Here is a 13162-nt window from a genome sequence, read left to right as displayed (position 1 = left end):
CCATTATTTTATTCTTTTTAATCTCCGAATAGTATTCCATTGTATAAATATATCACAACTTCTTTATCCAGTCATCTGTCAATGGACATTTACGTTGTTTCCATGTCTTGTCTATTGTAAATAGTGCTGCTATGAACATTGGGGTGCATGTATCTTTTTGTATTAGAGTTCCCTCCGGACATATGCCCAGGAGTTGGATTGCTGGATCATATGGTAAGTCTAAGGATTGTTCAGAGAGGGGAAGGGTACCAAGGAGCCAGCCATCAGCACCCCAGCTAGTCAGAAAGGTGGAGGAGAGCTGTGGTCAACGTGGCACCATGCCAAAGGCACCAGAAGACCCTTCCCGATATCTCTGCCTGCTCTAAAGTGCTGTTATTATCTTCTGTGTGAAGAGTCATCTTTTCCAAAAACGTAGCTAAGGTTCAAAGAATGTTCTTCAAGAGATATAACACTCCAAATAATGTAAATTAACACGAGGGTGTAACTGACCATTAATGGGTTCTTCCATTCAAACAGATTTTCATTGTAGAAAAGGAGCTTCTAGGAAGGAGACAAGGACATAAAAACAGGAATTGAAGGAGACAACAAGTTTTCCTGAACCCCACCATGGCAGCCTGGCCTGTCCCTTGCAAGACTGAAGACAGGTCAAGCAAAACTGCTCTAGTAAATAAAGCAAGAAGTCCGGATAAAATCCTTTTTCATATTAAGTGAAAAACTTTCCTGTGACATGCCTAGAGACAGAGCGATCTGGCATGGCCATGCCCCTCTGCTCCTGGGTCATCCCCCAATGATGTGACCTGCTAGTCCAGGCCTTTTCTGGTCCATTGCATGCCCACTGCCCTCTTCATAGTCTCTGGGCCCAGGGTGGAAAATTGGTTTCATCCTATGTGCCAACTCCAACAGCTTGGTAGTGGCTCCATGGAGTGTATCAAGAATTGAACAGTGTCTGAGGTTTTCTCTTTCTTGCAAGTTAATAAGTTAGCTTGCCACAGGTTTATGGAAGCTAGTAGAAAACTCCTGGGTCAGAGAGGAAGGATCATTTTACACCAGTTCCCCAAGCCTCAGTTTCCACAGGGCGACATAAAGGGGGCCAGGTGGCCACTGCACACACAATTGGCTGCATTACAGAAGAGGAACCCTGAGCTTAGGGAACCCAAATCTTTTATAATGAATGTAAGTATGCTTGGTTCTTTGCTCTGGAGAGAGACACTATCTCCTCCATTTTCCAAGAATGTAAGCAAATCTAACATTTGCTTGGAAGGAGACACTGTATCTTCCAAGGCTGGCCACTATACAAGCATCCTTGAAAAGATAGTCCAGAACAAAGGGCAGTGAGTGTCTTGCTCAGGAGACATGCAAGAGGCCCATTGAAGACTGTCTCAGAACAGTAGCCCTCATTTACACAGCGTCTTGTCTTCTGGAGAATCTTCCCCACTCTGTTGGTCACTCCAATCAAAGAGACAAAATGAGGCCGATTCCAAATCCATTCCATTTGTCTCATACAGCCTTTGATTAAGGCCAGTATCAATAAGACTCCAAGTAACAGACCCGGTTAGCTGAACAAATCCCATAAACCTGCAGGGTCTGCCTTAGAGAACCAGGTGGCTTTCTCCTTAAGCTTTTGTGTTAACCTTTCAACTTGGGTCAAGATATTGATCCAGGCATAGAAGGGTAATGATTGCACTGACTCTATATTGGCCCACAAGGAGAAAGACTAAAGCAATTCTACCAATAATAACAACCCTGGCCAACAGGTTGACTCTAACCTAAATGCTTTCCAGGACAAGGATAGTGTCACTCACCACTTGAGCTAATGTCAGGGATGGGTTTCATCCCGCCTTTTTGTTGGACTCCCATCCTAGGAATAACTGCCTGCAAGGTATGCATAAATAACCAGTCCTGTTATCCTCTTGGAAGCTTCCCAAGTGACCTAGGGTAGCTTTCCTATGGAGAAATCACCACAGTTGTTTGAGGGTTACATTATCTATTGGTGACATTTCCTTAAACATTTGAAAATCTCTTACGACCATCCCTAAGGTAAAAATCTGAGTCCAGTAAAGTGCCGGGCCTTCTCTTTAATGATGGGAGGCTGAAGAGACAGCAATTGTTCCTTGACCATTCCCCTGGACAGAGAGATTGAGCACTGTGAATCTGCCAACACAGAGCCAAGAATCTTTATTTTGGAGGATCCCCCTGAATTTTTCAAGGATCACCAGCCACTCCTGCTGGAAGAGATGTGATAACCCTGAAGTCTGGACCCTTGAGTCAGAACTCTGACTTGCCAACTGTGTTAGCCTATTAGGGCTGACATAGCAAAATACCACAGACTGGGTGGCATGAAGAACAGAAATATATTTTCTTACCTTTTTGGAGGCTGGAAGTCGAAAGAACAAGGTGTTGGCAGGTTCGCTTTCTCCTGAGGCCTCTCTCCATGCCTTGCAAATGGCCACCTTTTTACCTGTCTCCATGTGTTGTTTTTTGTTTTTGTTTTTTTTTTTTTTTTTCTGTGTACCCTGACCCATAGGGCCTCTTCCTCTTCTTATAAGGACACCAGTCCTACTGGATCAGAGTCACACCTTTATGCCTCATTTAACCTTAATTGCCTCTTTAAAGGCCCTATCTCTAAACACCATCACATTGGAGGTTAAAGCATTAACGTGTGAACTTAAGGGGAACACAGTTCCATCTATAATACCAACCAACTGGGACATCATCCAAATAGTGAAAGCTGTGGACATGAAAGGGTAGAGGCACACTCGCTAAATTCTGGCAGCAGGAGTTTGATATACCTTGGGGAAAGGAGACCTAGCCATGGTAATACGAGATGATCTTAATTCTCAGATGTCAGTGGTACAAAAAAGAAAGTTTTGACAACGTCCAAGACAACATACCAAGGGCCAAGTCTGTGTAATGAATAGCTGGCTCTAGGTGCCTTTCCTCTGAGCAGGATAGTGACTTGGGCACTCGTATTTCACAAAGTCATAAAAAGCTGAGTCCCTCCCCTTCCTGAAGTTACCCAGCTTGCTCAGATGGGTGTGTATGACCTTTTCCTGAGTGGGGAGATGTAATTAGGTTTGCTTGTTTGTTTTTAATGGAGGCACTGGGGATTGAACCCAGGACCTCATGGCTTGCTAAGCATGCACTCTACCACTGAGCTATACTCTCCCCTCCATGTGTGTGACCTTTGATCCCCCTTGAAGACAGAGATTTCAGCCCTACCTTTAATCATATTTCTCTATGAAGGAGCTGAGGTCAGGGTAGCTAGGAGAGGGGCTATGAAGGGATAGAATGGCTCCATCCATTAAACAAGCTTTCTCACTTACTTTAGATTCTAAGCATCATGGTGGCAGCTCCTGGCTCCTCCAAACAAACTTCCAGTGGTTTCTGCCCACCTAACACTCTTGTGTCAGGCAGCAAGGTCCTCATGGCTGACACCATCTGTCTCAGTATTAGAAACCCCCTCACTGAAAGGCTTCTAGAGCCACGGGGTTTGCACCCCCTTGCTGACTCAGTCTCGGCTAGCCCAGAAGCATCCTTCTTTGAGGACAACACCTTCACCAGAGGCATCTGATATGGGGTCAGCAAACGACTGTGGATCACATCCAGCCTGCTGTCTGCTTTGGTAAATAAGCTTTTATTGGAACAAAGTCACATCTGTTTGTTTACATGTGGCCCGTGGCTCCTTTTGTGCTCCAGTGAAAGAGTGGAGTAGTTAGAGCACACGTTTTAGGCCACAAAGCCTAAAACGTGTACTGTTGGGCCCTTCACAGAAAAGGTTTGCTCATCGCTGTGCTGCACCATCACCAATGATAACATCCTTTAAGGTCTTGTGCAGTTTCAACAAAAGGTCTAAGGACAATTTTCCCACGTGCTTGGGCTGGTCACAAGAATCTAGCTAGATTTCTCTGGTTCAATTTTTCATTCTCCTTCATCTTCATAGCACTGTAAATCCAAAGCTCGGCATTAAGAGCCTAAATACACATCAATGTCTCAACTATGGTTTCCCACAGCAATTTGTCTTTTTCAGGGAAATCTCCCTAAAGGGGCCAAAGCTCCCTTATAGCAGCTGGAAACCACTGCAAAAAACAAACAAACAAACCAAAAAAAGGAAAAAACAACACACAAAAATAAAAACAAAAAACCAAGTCTGAGACCTTTCACTCTTGTTTCCAGTGGCTCTAAGTTTGACATCAAGCCTGCAGGAGAGGTTGAACCATAAGAGTCTTAGCTGTTGCCATTCTTCCTAATACACACCAACTCTCAGACCAAGTAACCAGCCGAAGTTTTAATGATTTCTGCCCACAGCAGTGACAAATTTCCCTCCTCCCTTGCTTGGTGTAGATGGGCATCTCTGTAAGTGTTGTCTGAAAGGAATGAATCCTCTCCCCGCTCAAAGCAGACCTTAGTCCTAGCTATTAAATGGGGTGGACTGGAGGCTGACCGCTGGATTGGTGACAAAGTCCTGGGGGAGAATTAGCACAACCAGGCACTGTTAGAGTTGCTGTCTTTGAACTTATTTCCCGGTACTCAGTCTGCAACCACCTCCCCAATTTCTCCTCACTAATGAAATGTAGAATGGAAGACTATTATCCACCCAACCATACAATTTAAGTGGACATGTTTGCCGCCAATTCCATGGACTTTCTTCAGGTCTCATTCTTAAACCCATACTACTGTCATCTTTCCTCTTCCAGAAAACCATGTTTCTGGAGCATCCCGTCCTCATCACCAAAACTGTCAAAAAATGAGAGAGTCTGAGATTTTACCCCACTTATAAGCCAACAAGTTAGCCTAACATTGTTTTGTAGATGCTGGTAGAAGACCAGAGACTCCTGGGTCAGAGATAAAAGACCATTTATTACTCACATCAATAGCAGTAGCCCATTTTTTTTTACATTAATTCCAATTCCCACCAGGTGATAGAAAGAAAGCCAGAGGCCACCAGCACCTGCAATGAGATGTGTTACAGAAGAATTCTCAGCTTAAAGAATCTAAGTCTTCGGTCCTTCCTAGCATAACTTCCCTTTGCTCATGAGAGAGACACTATCTCTGTCCTCCAAGGCTGTTTGCTATACAAACAACGTTGAAAAGATAGTTCAGAGCAATGGGCAGTGAGTGCCCCATTCAGAATATGTGCAGGCACTTGACAAAATGATACAGAATTGTCTCCCAACACAGTGCAGATGAGAAGGATGTACTGCACTCATCGTCGAAGGAATGATCATTAGCAATTTCTGACCCTGGAGAAAGTGCTTGTAGCTGTCATTCCACATGTTGCATATTACATAATTAATTACCCCAAAAGGGGTATTAAAACTATAAAAACTAATAAGACAATGGTAATATACAAAATAAGTATATATTAAATCATGTGTGTGAAACTTTTGAAAATCGTAAAGCATTATAGAATTTACAGAATCTTTCATTAAATAAAAATACCAACTTTCTGTTATACCAGTAAGAACTAACCAGGTAGAAATTATAGTTTTAAAAAAAAAGGATGACATTCAAAATCGCATTGAAAATATGAAATACAAAGACAGAGTTAATAAGAAAATATGCAGGACTAAATAAAATAGGCCATAGATTTTCACTAAAGGACATAAAAGTTAGAACTGAATCAGCTGAGAAACATCCTGTGTTCCTGGGCAGGAGAATTCACTGTAGTAAAGATGTCAATTCTCTCCCAAATTCATTTATACAGTTAATGTAATTTTTATCCCAAAGATTTGGGTGTTCGAGTTGCAGAGAGAGGGGGTGATTATCCAGGGGAAACACTTACTTTTATTGCTTGAGCCCTAGATTGATGGCTTGTTCTAATCATCATTCGTTGGCCATCCTATCCAGTTTGCCAACTTTGTAAGGCCATTTCTCGATTTACAAATCTCTGCGACTTAGAGAGAGCATTAATACAATAGATTGCCTCGAGTTCTGCCTCCTCTCTAAGAGCAAGTTCCGTAGCTGCAGTCTCTGAATCCTTTGCTAAAAAGCCAAAGTGCAAAGACAAAGTCCTAATTTTTAAAGCTTGCTCTATTGGATTCTCCCACTGTACCCAAAGTCGCTCAGTTAAGATCTCTGCAGCAGACCCTAGACATCATGAATAAGGGAGCAACAGAAGTGGAATTAATTACGGTTCCAGCACCAGTGAATCTCTCTCAGAGGTTCAATGAGGACCTTTCAGTGGCTTTGCAGCATCCTCCGTTTTGATCTTGTAGAGCCAAATAAAATGCATTAGTAAAACTGCTCAGATGCCGAACAGTTAACTCCACATCCGCATCTCCTTTGCCTACCCGCTAGTGCTGATCCAGCACCTGAGACAAGAGGAAAAACCCCAGGAAGTGGTCACATCGTGGGAAACTGACCCTTTCCCCACCCTCCCCACACCACAAAGCAGGGGAGAACACACTCATCTTTTCTAATGGTCAGGAAAGCTTTGTCCTGCTCCCTGCTTTCCGTGGGTACTACCTCAACTCACATGAAAGTGCACATGTATCTTTTCTTTGGAAACCCCCTCCAAAGAAAAGAATTCCACTTATGCGATCTGGTTCCAACTCTGACCATATTTATTCAGAATAGCTACACAATTTGTGGGGCCCTGTGTTAAATGAAAACACGGGACCCTTGTTCAAAAAAATGTTAAGAATTTCAAAACAAGAGCAGAGCGTTTTACCAAGCGTGGGCCCTTCGTAGCGCAGGGCCCTGTGCAAATGCACAGGTTACACAACCATGTAGCCAGTGCTGCATTTATGTTTCTAGCATCACCCAGGGTTTGCTTCTTCAGGTTGACTCCTGTTTTCTGCAGCTTTTTTAAGAGGTTAAGCCCCAGCTTATGTCAGCGGCAAGGTTGTAAACAAGAGGAATGTAACTCCTCCAATTGCTCCAAAGTGAGTTCAGGCCTGGGGTGAATGGTGTTGGGTGGAAGATAAGAATCTGTGTCCAATCCAATTATGGTTGGAACAGCAGGTAAGCAATAGCAGGTGACTGCAGTTACAGACCTATTGACCCAGCCCTGTTCCAGATTTGCAGTTTCGGAGGCTTGTCACACTGCCATACAGGTAGGACTTAGAAAGGACAATCAGGCCATCCTGCCGGGGTTTCACTGGATGACCGTGGAGCAGGAGGGCCCTAGAGGGGACTGTCACTTCAGAGAAGAGCGTCCCAGACTGACACTCAACGGAGCCCGTGCAGCCTAAAGATACATTTTTGTTGGCTTATAATATTTTTTAAACTGTAAAATGTCACCTTAAAATCTGGATCTCTGTCTTTCATTAATAATCAGAAGAGCTAGAATCCCTGGGTGCACATCTCTGCATGGCAACAGCCAACCAGAGTTGATGAGCCGCTGCCCTTAGACGTGGCACAAGCTTCCAGGGCCCCCTAGCCCCCAGCCTTCCCTGTTATTCTATAACCTGATTAACATATACGTCCTACCTGCCTGGCCCTGATCCGGAGCATATGACCCTTGGTTCCTCATGGGCTCTTCCAACTCTGAGAAGCCACTAAGGGCCCAGCCTCTACCATGGATTAACAGTGGACTGAATACAACTGCAGAACAATTTACGATAATTTCTATAACCGACTATCAGACATTATGAACGCAACATGAACATAAGAGTCAAGTACTATGCAAGATGATGGTGATGACGTTGAAGATGATGGCAGTGGTGGTTGCCACTGTTAAGCACTTATCAGCCACAGTGTAAAGACTGTACTGTGTAGTATCTTGTTTGGTCTTGATAGGTGGTGCCGAGCCTGGACACACGTACCATCTGACTTAGGTGTCACCTGCTTTCACCCATCTCCAGCTACCAGGTGAGACATTCCCTTCCACCACTACACCAGGGCTCCCCAAACTCTGCTGTGCCAACAGGACACTATATAATGTCCTGCCTTAGCAGCCAAGCTATCCAGTTTCTGTCCCTTCCCCACCAATCTGGGTTACTGAGTCCCAGCAAGCCAGAGTCCTGGGGCCTCTCACTGGCTCACCTAGAGACCTCTTCATGATGGAATCTCAAAGTGTTCCATCCAACCCAACCTGTCTCAGGGCATTGCCCACTGTGGAGGAGGGGACACTGCCAAGGCCAGGCGAGTAGACCATGGGAAGGATCTCTACAAAGAGAACTCAGGAGCCAAATGGGACTGGCATCCTTACCAGCCAACTTCCCAGCCTCCAGACCAATGACAGCTTCCCTTTCTCCTCCCTGTGCTGCCTCCTCTCCGTCTGCCCCTGGGCCTGATCAGCTGTTGTCCCAAAGAGATTCTATCTGGTTGCCTCCTGAGATACTGCTCCGTCCCTTCAGGCTACATGTGAGTTCCTTCCTTCAAAGCCTCAGGACACCATAGGCCCAAAGGGGCCTCCTAGGCACTTAGCCTAGTAGTAGGGAGGCTCCCTTCATCCCTATTTGGGATACTAACCTGAGTTGGAGACCCTCACTGGAGGCTGTGTTTAGGAATGCTTCTGAAAGTTTCTTGCTCAAACACACACCCATGTGCTTTGAAATACCTGCTTTTTGAAGCTTAAGGACTAGATGTACATGCTGAGTTCCTGGACAAAGTAAGATTATGGTCCCCAGAAGCTACCAAGGCCACATAATGAGAAAGACTCTGTCTTCTTCAGGTGAGGGCCTCCCAAGTATTGGCTGCACCAAAGTCAGGACCCAAGGTCCCAAATCTGCTCAACGGGGTCTTATCAGGTCCAGCAGAGAGGATCAGACAACAAGAGACTGAATCATGGGAGCTGAACTCAACAAAGAGTGATTGATAGACTAATATCCCTTATTAGTTCCCAGCAGGAGGGTTCTCACTGAAAAAAAAAACCCATGTCAGTCATCAGATTGCAAGTTCTCCGCTGGGTGAGCAGAGAACACGAGCCAGGGCAGCTGGATGTTCTTTCAGAGAATTACTTTCCAGCTCCGGTTGCTTGATAAATTGCCTTTCTCCACTGGAGGGATATTTCAGTCTGAGGAACCAGTGCAGGTCATCTGAAGTCAGATCACGCTCTCATCGGGCAACATTAGAGGAAATCTTTCAAAGTCTTAGTCTCCTCTGTTCCTTCCTTGATATTCCTTATCATTTACCCTATCTTTCAAAAGCCACTGCCGTGATGTGATCTCATGTTGCAGTTTCCCAGACTACTGCCTACTCTACATTAGCTACATTTGTGATGGCTGTTTCCCAGAACACGAGCAAGGAAAACCATCTCCCAATCACAATGAATTATGGCTTACTGCTCCAAGCCATCGTGTTTTCATTCTTGTAGTTTCAGTTTCCCAGAATGGCATTGCTTAACCTTATTTTCCAAAAGAGGCAGCTCGAAGGGACTGGAAAGAGACCAGGAACCAGAATCAGAAGACCTGGTAAGACAATTTTCCTTGAAAAAGTTCTGTGTCCACAGCTGTAAATGGACATAGAAATGTCTTGCATGCCTAGCTTATTTCAAAGGAAAAAACTGTAAAACAAATGTACTAAATAAATGTTGTTGAGCCTCCCTCGTCTGGGAGGCTCAATGGATTCCAGCCCAAGCACACGGACTCTGGGGCCCTTGTTCACATCACTGTCTTTGATGGCTTCTCTTAAGCCTTGCCAGCAACAAAGCAGGCCCTCCACTGCCACTCAACACTATACTCTAGCAGTTAAAGGGGCCAGAGGTAGGCAGAGATGGAAGAGAGGGAGTAAGGGACACAGGAAATAAAACAGCAAGCTTAGGACCAGCAAGCTCCCCAGTCATGATCTGTTTGAAGAAGCAGGTCCCAGCCAGCACCCCAAGACCCAAACAGAAAATGACAGAAGATCATTGGATGTTGGCATCTCTCAAATCTGGGCCCCAATGCTTATTGTCTGTGAGACCTTGGAAAAGTCACTTCACTTCTCTCAGTTTCATAATAAAGAAGAGATAAAACACCTGCCAGGCTCTCCTGAGGATTAAAGTTACAATTTGTGAAACCCCTGCTCCACATTAGATGCTCAACAGACATTGGCTTCCTTCCTTATAAGGCAACACTCACAGGGCAGCCCTCCCTGTTTAAGCAGAACTAAAGTAACTACCCCAGGTTCACCAAGCCAAGCACTCGAATTCCTACAGGCTTCTTTAATAGACTCCAAAGTCAATTGTTTATAGCAACTAGGAACACTCTAAAATGGCATGCAAATTGTTGTGGGGAAACGGGTGTGCTCATATTTCTAGAGAGGAGGTCCATAGCTTTTAAAGGTATCCTTGCAGCATCACTCTGCCCAGAGTCTCTGCTGCAGGGAATATCCTTCCAAAAAGCAAAGACACTTCCAGCCAGGGAAAGGGTGGATCTTTCTCTCCAGACTTGAGGCTGTGCCACAGATCAGCCCTATCCCGTGGGTTCTGTTTAATATCTGGTCTCTATGCTTTGCAAATTTCCTGAGACAAAAATAACCACGGTGAGAATTTAGAGTCGTTTTTGGTTGGTTTGCTTTGATTTGCTTGCTGCTGTTGTTCTCCAGCCTCATGCCGTGATGGATGGGCTACAAGGACACACAGCGATTTATCCAGCAGAGAACAGACAATACGTGTACACCCACATACACACGCGAACTCCCTCTGAGAACACTGTGCACTCTCAGTTAGAGCGATGTGCTTTGGACAAATGGGAAACTGAGGTCTGGGGTTAAAGAACTTGAATCTGAAAATGTCTAACACTAATTATCATTTATCTAAGGGATTCTTTCCATATGCCAGTTACTTTTCCTACAATATCTAGTCCTCACACAACGCCACAAGGTAGATATGATTCTCTCATTATCAAGGCAGCTGGGACTCAGAGGATAAATACCTTTCCCAGGAGGATCTGAATCCCAGCCACTTCCAACGGAGCTTGAGGGAAATTTTATTAAAAACCAGTAAATACAAAGAGTTTAGGGTAAGACATTTAAGGCTAAAAACGGAAACCAAAAAAGCATGTGGAAGGGCAAAAGAATAAAAGGTGAACATCGTATGGAGCCTTAAGGCGAGAAGGAAAAAGTCTTTCTTTCAACTACCATAGTGGAGTAAAACAGCAACCATTTTATTATGCTCACAGCTTCTGTGGGTCAGAAATCTGGAAAGGGCACAGCAGAGATGGCTTACGGCTTGTTTAGGCTCCAGCACGTCTGGGCCCTCAGCTGGGAAGACTTGAAGGCTGGAGGTGACTCCGTGGCTAGGGTCTAGAACTGTCCTCCGGCACTTTCAGTCCTGTCTGCTGTGGATGCCGGCTGCCGCCCGGGATCGCGGCTGGAGCTGTCAGCCAGGGCACCTCCGCACGCCTCTGCACGTGACCTGGGCTTCCGCACAGCATGGCAGCCTCAAGGGGGCTGACAGTTTCCCGGGGCAGCCCAGGGCCTCAAAAGCAGGTGTCCCAGTGGACAAGGCAGAAACTGCAATGTCTTTTTTAATGTTTTTTGGTTTAGCCTCAGAAATCACACAAGGTCATTTCTCATCCATTCTATTGATTAGAAGTGAGTCGCAGCCATTTAAAATAAACCCCACAGTCTTTTATCCATTTGCTAGGCTGTAAGATAGATAACTAGCAAAGTAAGAGCAAGAGGCCAACAAACATACATAATTTAAAAAAATTTTAAGTGTTGATTTGGAAAATCAGAGTATATTAAATTCCTCATAAATGGGGCTGACTTATGCCAGATCAGGGCCATCTGACCAAGGGTGAGTGAGAATTTCCTCCCGTGCTATCTAGAAAGTCTTCCTCGGCAGTTTAATCATGTAAACAAGATGCGGGGTCAGGCAGGGTTTGTCTACAACCTACTTAGGAAAAACTGTTCTTAAGAACTTTAGCACTTTAATCACTTTAATTGTTTGCATGCCAATTAATTGGCACTGCTAATTATAAATGAGTTATCTGTTCATTAAAGCAGGCTTAGACGAATGTCAGCTTAAAAGCACTTAGCAGTTAGTGGGGATCCCTTTAAAAATGTATGTAAGTAAGAAATTCTACAATAAGCAAGAAAATCTATAATGTATTTTTCACAAATTCTGATTCATTCCACTGTGGTGATATAGTAAGATTTTAATAAATAAGACTTGAGAAGAAAGGTAAATTTTCCAATGAGAAGAATGAAAGGCATTCCAGTAGACTGAGGCAAAGCAAAACCACGGAGAAAAGCTTTTGAGCTGTTTGTAATCTAAGGGTAAAAATGTAAAGAATAAAGAAAGAAAAAAATACAAAATACTGGAAAAGACAAAGGAAGCCAAGTGGTGATGGGAGGTCCTAATGGTGGGTTCTGGGGTCCCTGTAGTGATTAGCCTTTGAAAGAAGCAGTCTTGTTCTGATTCTCTATTGTTGGGTAACAAACTATCCCAAAATTGAGTAGCCTAAAACAACCTACTTGTTCTGCTCCTTTTCAGTGTTGTGGGAGGAATACAGCAAGAGCTCAGCTGGGCTGGTCCCCTCTGATCCACATCTTTTCAGCCAGGGCAGCTGGAACAGAAGGATTCCCTGACAAGATAGCTTCTTCACGCACATGAGTGGCAACCCTGTGCTCCCTGGCCTCTCTCTCTACCTGGAGTCTCATCCTCCAGGTCGTCTCCAAATGGTCTGAGCTCCTCACAGCATAGTGACCTCCACGTAACCAGTCATCTGGCATGGTGGCTCCAAGAGACCAAGGCAGACACTTCCAGTCTCCTTAAACTCTAGACCTAGAACTGGCATAGTGTCTCTTATGCCCATTGGTTTAGGCTATTGGTCAAGGCTGTCACAAACCAGCCCAGACTCAAGGGAAATGAAATGAACCTCATCTCTTGATGAAAAAGAGTATTCAAAAACTGGCCGCCATTTTTAATCCACCGCAAGTCCACCATGAGTCTGGATGAAGTTGCATGATATTTAAAGCAGAGAAGGAAACCAGTGAAGTTAGCAGCACATCCCAGGGCAGCTGAAGTGAGTGCCTACATGCCACGCTGATTTTCAGTTTTATTTTCCTGTTTTGGTCCCTGAATCTTTTCTTTCCTAACTTCCTGAAAGCTCTACGGTGCATCTAAAAGAATGTTCATTTCATTTTATTCAGTGCTCCAGTTTTGTTGTTGTTATTGTCAGAAGAGGCTTTTCAGGGTAGTTAGTTCACCAACTTCCCATAAATGGAAATCCTCATACATACTCCTTTTAACTTCCGTGAGAAATGGCTTGTAATTTGCACTGTTGCTCAT

Source organism: Camelus ferus, chromosome 1, assembly GCF_009834535.1.
Source record: "Camelus ferus isolate YT-003-E chromosome 1, BCGSAC_Cfer_1.0, whole genome shotgun sequence".
Lineage (NCBI taxonomy): Eukaryota > Metazoa > Chordata > Mammalia > Artiodactyla > Camelidae > Camelus > Camelus ferus.
Note: the sequence above shows the minus strand (reverse complement) of the source record.